Genomic DNA, 9,272 nt, shown 5'->3' with positions numbered 1-9,272 from the left:
CCATAGAAATATGAATAGGGTAGCTCATAGGTTAGCGGATGTTATTCCTTGGGAACCAGGACGCCGATATGAGTAATAATTAGTAAGCCCCTTGGGGTTCGTTAAAAAAAAAAAAAAAAAAAAAAAAAAAAAAAAAAAAAAAAAAAAAAGCCTGAACTCTTCCTTTTGTATTTGGTCTCTATTAATCAATATAAATATATATTTGAGGCTTTTTTCGAGCGACGTGGTAGTCTCCAACTTTTTTAAAACACTTAATTAAATTTTAAAATTAATTACTTACAATTTTTCTATTAGAATTAGGAAATAATTAATCATGTACAATTTTCCTATTAGAATTAGAAAATTATTTTTTAATATTTGTGCACTTATATTTTAAAATTACTTTTTTCAACTTCTCTATTAGAATTAGAAGATTATTTCTTAATATTCCTGTTTATTTATATATATGAAAATTTTGATATACTATAGAAAAAAAAACTTAGATATATACATAATCTCCAATTTTATACGCATTATTCAATATGATAACTCACAACATAAAATTAAAATTAATTACTTACAATTTTTCTATTAGAATTAGGAAATAATTAATCATGTACAATTTTCCTATTAGAATTAGAAAATTATTTTTTAATATTTGTGCACTTATATTTTAAAATTACTTTTTTCAACTTTTCTATTAGAATTAGAAGATTATTTCTTAATATTCCTGTTTATTTATATATATGAAAAATTTGATATACTATAGAAAAAAAACTTAGATATATACATAATCTCCAATTTTATACGCATTATTCAATATGATAACTCACAACATAAAATGTCTGTAAGCTCAATTTTTTTTAAACACTTAAAATAAAATTAAAAATTAACATAAAGAATAATATAAAAATAATGTTTAATACTGTAATTATCTAAACATCATATTTTAAATATTATATCAATAACTTAATAATAGTTTCAAGTCTTTGTAATTAATCTAAGTGACTTAATTTTGTTTATTACTAACTACTATCGAGAATGCAAATGAATTCCATAGAAATTCTATCATTATAAAAAAATTGTTAAACGACCTGATTGCTTCCTATGAGAAGCTGAAATTGATCATTATACGATCCATTCATTGTGTATTTGATGATTATGAGAGCAAGCATGCCCATTTTATTTCATCATAATAATTTCTCGACCCTCGCTGAAATTTTGCTATAATTGCGTATTTGCCTAAATCATTCTAACATTTAGATTTGCACAAATTTCTTTGGATGTCCAACCTCTACTACACACGTAGTAATATACTCTGTATTAAACAATAGTTTTTCTAAGGAAGTTTGCTTCAAAGGTACACGATAAGTTAGCTTAGAAAAAAAACGTTTGGCATTCCTCACGTCCCATCATTTATTTATCCTTTTAATTTCTATGAGGAATATATTAATCAATGTAAAAAAAATTACTGGGACGAAGATAGACCTGGCAAACGAGCTAATCGGGTTAGGTTCGGGTCGGGATAAATCAGGTTTTCAAGAATTTGGTTCGAAATGGGTCGGGTTGGATAAGTGGTGGAGTTAGGGGGGCTTAGCAGGGGCGAGGGCGGTCGAAAATTTCATTGTTATAGTTAAAATTTTCCAACTTTTTTCGAGTTTACCTTAAACCATTACCCATTCGCCCCCTACTGAGATTTTTCGCCCCTGTTGGGGTTAATATCTGGCTCCGCCACTGGGTCGGGTTGTTTCAGGTTCAAGTCATTTTCGGATAGGTTATTGTCACACTTTTTAGAGATAGCAGTCAGTTCCAACAATAAATATTATAACCCCTGTTTTTTTTCCTCATATTCATTAGTCACCATGCTTATATTGACCTAATAATAAAAATTAAGTTATTTTACTAAATATTTTATTACTAAATGATTAATATGTAAATAAAAATCATCTGAAAGAAGGAGTGCACGCACATAAAAAAAAAATTGGCGAAAGATCGGTGTCGCTAATGGAAATAGAATGATTTTCAACTCTAAAATCAAATTCACACAAAGATAACATAGCGATACGTAATATATATAAAAACAAAACATAATCAATCAAAAACTTTGGTTAAACCAATACTCCCTCCAATCCAATTCAAACTGCCCACTTGCTTTTGGGTGGTCTTTAAGGCGACACTTTGACCGTGTTTTTCTTCCTTTGTATATAATTTTTTTTTTTTTGCAAAAAATATAGTTTATGAAAGATATTTTTCATAATACAACTAAATATGTAAACTTTATCGTTCAAAGTTTTATATTTTTTCTGTGGATTAACGGTCAAACTTCAAAGTTTGACCTCCAAAAAGCAAGTGGGTAGTTTGGATTGGATTGGAGGGAGTATTATTTATTAGTAAAATTTGCACAAATAGTTACACAACACAAGTAAAGTACTATGTATCTTATCAGTAGTATAGTTTCGGAAAATAATATCATAGGCCATATCATATATCTCATATTAGTTCATCTTCGACTCTTCTTTGTAATAAAGACATGAAACAAGTAAAAAATAACGTAAATAGATACAGAATATAATGCTTTTGATGAGATCCCTCAAAATAATCATATAGTTTGAAAAAGAATAAATAAAAGTAAGACATATATAGGTTAATTATCATCTTTATCATCTTTTCACATACCGCACATTAATATGTTTTAATTATTATTTTATTACCCTGCAAAAACCAAATGAGGTCTTTACCTCAAGTTGTTGCCTTTTTATTACTGTGAATTAATTTCTTCTAATTTGACAAAATTTCATTAGGTTTCGATTCAAATTGGGCCTTCATGACCACTTGGACGGATATTTCTCTCTCCCGTTTGTGGATAAATGTTTTCTTAATTACGTTTCTTTATATGTTGACATGCGTTTATGTGTTCAAACTGTAAAGCCAATTGGATTTTTTTTTTCGGTTTGATCAAATAGAAAAAGATCTTAAAAATATTATCAAACGACATTTTCAAGGAAATTTTACCATAAATAATTTCAAGTTTACACTACATTTTCATAAATATTCCAAGTTTTAACAACCCACGCGATTGCACGGGACACAAGGTCAACTTGAATGGTAAGTAATACACTCAAAAGGGGCCTCTAAATGCTCTCCGGCAATCCAACCAATACACACCAAAAGAGCAGACGGCTACATTCATTTTGTGCCATGGGGAATCATAAGGGGCGTAATAGTTTGGGTTAACAGGTGTTTGAGGTCAGGTTTTAAGAGTGTTGGCAATAGACCAAGAAGAGAAAAGAAAATGAATAGAAGAAAGTCACTGCGGGTCCAAGGGGTTTAACACTGAGTTAACCATGTTGGGAAATGTGTCCTCAACAATAGTGCGATTACATGATTTAAATATCATTATCAAATCTCATTTTAAAGAATACAATTGGGAAGTAATATTGTTACTGTCAACTGGTCAACATATATCGGTAATGATTGGTGACTAGAGTTTGACATTACCCGTGTGACGGTGGTGATCGATTGACCCCTAGGTCATACCTAAAGGGCAATACACTTAATTGATTATTTAATTAATCGTATAACGTTACGAGTTGATTAAATTACTTGAAAATTGACGGGCGATTTTGGAAGTAAAATTTACGTATCAAATTGAAATGTGATTAAATGAGATACGGTCCAAGTAATTGAATTGTATCATTACTCGGATGAAATAATTGTTTAATGTAACAATTGAATTGAATGAATTATTATAAATACAAACTGTTGTGATTTATAAAGTGGTAAAATATTTTGGTACGAGTAATTGTGAAATTACTAAGTCAATTTTTGTATGTGACGTATTTTTGATAATACGTTGATTTTTAATATGTTAAAAATTACATAACAAATATATGTGACATGTGACATGTAACATATAGACAATTGACAAAAATAATATGGACACCATGTTATGTAAAGTGCCGAAAATAAGAGGGGAATGGACTTAATATTGTGTTTATATTTTAAATAAGAAAACATAATGATTGTAAAGTTATCTAGCCATGCAAGCCTATGAACATTGTTAAGAACAACAATTTCATGCATTGGCTCTTTCCTTCCTCCACTCCCACCGGTTTTGGGAAGTAAAAACACTTGAGTTTGTTTTCTTATTTTTGCCTAATATTCACTAAGAGGTAGTGGATGATTATTCATTCTTTTTACTCATCAAAAATATAAGATTTCTAGAGAGACAAAACTCTCTCTTCTTCTTCTCTCCCATATGCCGAAATTATTAAGTGTATATAATAATTTTGGGTCATTTTTCTACTAGATTAATATTATACTAGTATTCATAATATTAATTTGATTATGTGTTAAGCCTTGGGTATAAAGCTTGGGGAGAGATCTTATCCTTAGATCTTTGTTCTTCCATAAGGAAAGCTCAAGAACAAAAGAAAAGGAGATTTCTTTTGTGCCCTTTAAATCCGAAATACCCATTGTAAGAACATGATTTCTTCTCTTTGTTATTTTGTTTGCATGCATAAAATCCGTAATTAATTTTATGACAAATTATTTTGACATATAAGAGTATGTTAACATGTATATGAATCTACATTTCCTTCAATCGGTATCAAGAGCCACGGTTGCTTGCATGCAAATTGGTTAAAAGTTTTTCCGAGTTATATGAATAACAAATAAAACTTGTAAAATTTGTGTTATTATGATATATCACGAAATCATTACATGCATGTTAATATTTCTGGTCCTAAAGTGTTTTAGGATATTTTGGTTATTTTTTCGGATTTTTATTGTTCATAATTTACAATAATGGCATTTAAATGTGATTTTATGAGTAAAAATGTCATTTTTGGTCTAAAACTTGCTATACTTCGAATTTTTCATTGATTTTTGGATATGTTGTGATACATATTATTTTTAGATAACCTGTAAATTTTCATAATTTTAGGACTTGTTATGCTCGAAAAATGGATTTTTCAATTTTAATTCGGATTTAAAGTGAAAAATAGGTTAATATGAGTTAAATTTCGAATCTGGTCATAGAAATTTTATATGTTGTCACATGCAATTTTACAAGATGTGTGTAAAATTATTGGCCATAAAGAAGTCCTTATGCATGATTTATGGATTTTTGAAGAAAAATAGCATAAATAGTGACATTATTAGTTAAAAATTAATAAAACATAATCTATGACTTAGGAAAAACCTCAAATGTTGCATTTTATTATCTTTTTCAGATCTAAAATTGAAAAGTTAATGAATATAATTTTTCCTCATGTTTTATGATTATTTTAGTAAAAATCGATAAACCGCAACATTGTTTTTCCCGGAAATTTTCGAAATTTTTTAACCTAAGATTTTGAACATTATGAGTGTCATGGTATTTTTCCAGAATGTTCATAAATTTAAATTTCAAATTTTGAATTTATTTGAAGTTTTGTGATTTATTTGAAGTTTAATAGCTTATTTTTGTAATTTTGGTCCATTTATGAACAATTTTATAAGATATGGGTTAATTATGGTCAAATTATTAGTGAAGACTATATTTTGAGTCCTAAGTGGTTAGGGTAATTAACTAGTGCATAAATATGAGTTTATGCATTTTTGTGATTTTAAAATGTTGAAATCACGCAAATCCGTAAAAACCGAGTAATATACGATATTGGCTAATTAAAAGGCGATTTAGCATAAAATGAAGCATGTTCATACATATTATAATGTTGCATTTTTCTTATGATTGCCATAATTTTATCTTATGTAATTTTGAATTATGTAATTTTACTTAGTATGGCCTTAGATTTTAATTGGTATTTCCCGAAATGTATGGGAATATCGATTCGGTTGTATTTTTATTGTGATCTCGTATCACCGTTTTGTAATTTAATAGATTTATTTTATTTTAGTTACAAATGTATAATAGGAATTATGTAATTTATTATGTAATTTTATTCATTCCGGAGTTCCTAAAGACGGATTTCTTCAAGAATGGTGATACATAAAGACGGTGTTACATCGAGATGCGTGCCACAACCGAAGTTCAAGGGACCAATGGAGTTGGTTTCCGAATATGTAATAGTTAAAGAGTTTTTCTATTTTAGGAAAGGCCATACTAGGATTTATTTTTTCTTTTATGCTTGCATTTTATTTTATGTCACATGCATTGCTAAATCGCCATAACTAAACATGCATTGTTATTTTATCGAGTTTATCGACCGTGTCAATTAGAATTATCGTAGTTCACCGCTTTAGTTCACTTAAAACGTGATAGATAATAAATTGACATGACCTCTCGCTAAAACAATCAATTGAGACTAGCCTTACCAAATAGTAGAAACCATGAAAACCTATTTCGTGAGGGAGTGCACTCGGCCACCCCGGGGTACAAACCTTGTTACGTAGGGGAAGTGGGTGATGAATGTTAATCCACCGAATTCATGTTGATAAGGGATGTATCGGCTACCCCGTGCCCAAGTTGATGTGGGTTTGGATAATGGACACATTTATTCGAAATTTGGATTGAACTCAACAAAAGTTATTGATAAGGGATGTATCGGCTACCCCGTGCCCTTGTTGATGTGTTTTGGGCTATAGATAAACATTAGAGTAATTTTATCGACCAAGAGTTCTAAAAGTAGAATCGATTAAAAGGTTAATCCACCGAGTTATATTGATAAAGGTTGAATCGGCTACCCCGTGCCTAAGTTGATATGAATTTGGGTCTTGGAATCATTTATCATAGTTGGGTAGAGGTCACTATGTAAATGCTTTACTTGTTATTTACAAGTATTAATATAACGATAAATGTTTTGTTTTCACTATTCCGTTATTATATTGTTCTATTTCTTAACCACAATTCATATACGATATCATTTCGTTTTTGATTCAAATCTCCATTAAAATATCGTAACTAAAGACAAATATGAGTTTGCTTCTAAAACCTCAAATGAACCATTGCTAAGGATCTCTTGTAAAGTAGATAAAGGTTATTCATTATCAAACAGTTTTTGATTCTTGACTAACACATCTACTTACAATGGATTGTTATGTTTCATATACTTAATTGAATTAAGTACCTTGAAATGATAAATTGTTTTGGTAATTAGTTTTGTCAAGAATTAGTAATTGACCAAAATAACGCAACCACTTCAATGAAAGTTTTTAAGACTAAAACGAACAAATGAAGAGTAATCTTCATGAATTCAATTTTGCTTCTCAAAGCAAAGACTCATTGAAATAAGTGGGAGCATTCTCTTAAACCGTTAAGATGAGGACGAGGTTCAAGAAGTAAAGATTATAATGGAATTGATACAAGGTAATGTTAAAGGTAAAGTTGTTGAGAATGACGATACTAAACCTATCAATCCCAACCGATAAAGTTTCCATTGTCTTAAATGTTGGACACGAGAAAGGAAACTACCCCAAATTATTGAAGAATCAGCAAGTTAGTTGTGGGACATCTAATGGGACCTTCTTCTTTAAAAGTGTTTATTTGATTAAACATAAATTTTGCTAGTGCCACTTAACAATATTAGAAACAAGTGGAGGTTTTCATCATTGTATTCGACACATAAGATGATTAGAATATGACGACTAGCAACAATAATGTTGAGAGATAGAGTAATTGTGTACTCAATCTAGTTTTTGGATTTAAAGTTGTACTTAATTGTGACTATTAAGTGCATAAACTCTAAATAAGAATGTAAACTTGTTAAGATACAAAAGAGGTTTTCACTTTTGTGACCCTATACACCACGATTTGATGTATGGCTAGCCCATTATCAAGGTGATTATATTCTAAAACAAACTAGAATGATATATCATGTAGATGATGTAAGATTCAAATTGGTAACCCAAGATTAAACCTTAAATTTTGGAATGATGAACGCAAAGAGTTATCGAGTACTCTTGAAACCATTAGATTGTTAATGGTATATGCGTATCTTGTATTCAAAGCAAGATGTCTCGTGCCTTTTGGTTGAAAAGGAGATCGAGTTTGTAAATCATCAATCCAAAATAGGTTGATCATTTTCTTTTACCAACGATTTAAGTTGACGCTAATATGTTCACTTAATAAGGTAAATAGAGAAATCTTTGAAGAATTTCAAAGAGTTCAAGGAATCACGATTTAGTCGTGATGGGATTATCAAAGTGAAGACTTTGATATAAGCCAAAGGAAATGTGATATAGTATCACAAATTAATCTCTCTTAGCACGCATCATGGAATAATGTGTGATTGGATAAGAAATCAAACGCTATTCGATATGGTTTTGAACTTCAATCAAGCTACTTTGAGTTACTTGATCCTTTTGGGGATTTTATCATTTTTGCCTAAATTATTTTTTTTCCACTAAATCGAATCATATGAGATATGAAATGGTAAGGGTACCATGGTTGTAAGTTTTCACAAGAAACAAATGCTCATTTTTTCCCCTTTTCAATTATCACGAGCACGACGGGTTTGCGGCTCATGAAGCTATCTTTCTAAAATACAAGTTTATTTCTAGAAGACAGAGTGGGAGAAATTTTTCAAGAGCCACAAAGAATGCCACAAAGAATATTATGTCGCAAGAAACTGGTCTTTCTTGGCTACATGAGACGTTTTGTGTAAGACGTTGTTTCTTGAAAACCTAGGAGGTTAAATTCGTCACTTGTTAAAAATGATGAATTCATGCTACTTTTAAGAAAGTAAAGAGCTTATAACTTACAAAAGAAATTGTTTGATTCAAGTTGATTACTTCTAGAAAGTAATGAACATATGACTTACATAAGAGTGTTTAAGTCACAACTCAATACAAGGCTTAGAGTCATGAGAATCCGAAATAAAAGGCTTGATTAGTGACAAAGGGTTTTGCACTAATTGAAATGCTTAAGTCTATTTGGGTCTTCTTAGGGATTGTGTTTCATTATGAGGTTATGAAATACGTAGCAAGTGAATCTAAAACCCACTTCTTCAAAAGAAGGAATGTATTCAATACATGTCATGAGTTTTGTAGATTCTTGCAATCCTAAGATAATGTGAAACTTAAGAGAGGGTCTTAAGTAGGACATCAATGAGTTGGAATCAACATTTTGATCATGTGATAAAACATTTCTCGATAAGTCGAGAAGTTGTGTTTATACATGAAGTTTAGTGGGAGTTACGGAATTTTTAATTAGTCCGATATGTGGATGACATATTGATCATTGAGAATGATTTAAGACTTTTGGAGTATTTTAATACATCTTGAATATCCGGATTTATGAAGATAAATCCACATGATATTAGCGTCGATAAGTCTTATGTTGATAAGATTCA

The sequence above is a fragment of the Silene latifolia genome, chromosome 9 (assembly GCF_048544455.1).
Source record: "Silene latifolia isolate original U9 population chromosome 9, ASM4854445v1, whole genome shotgun sequence".
Lineage (NCBI taxonomy): Eukaryota > Viridiplantae > Streptophyta > Magnoliopsida > Caryophyllales > Caryophyllaceae > Silene > Silene latifolia.
This window is presented reverse-complemented; position numbering follows the sequence as displayed.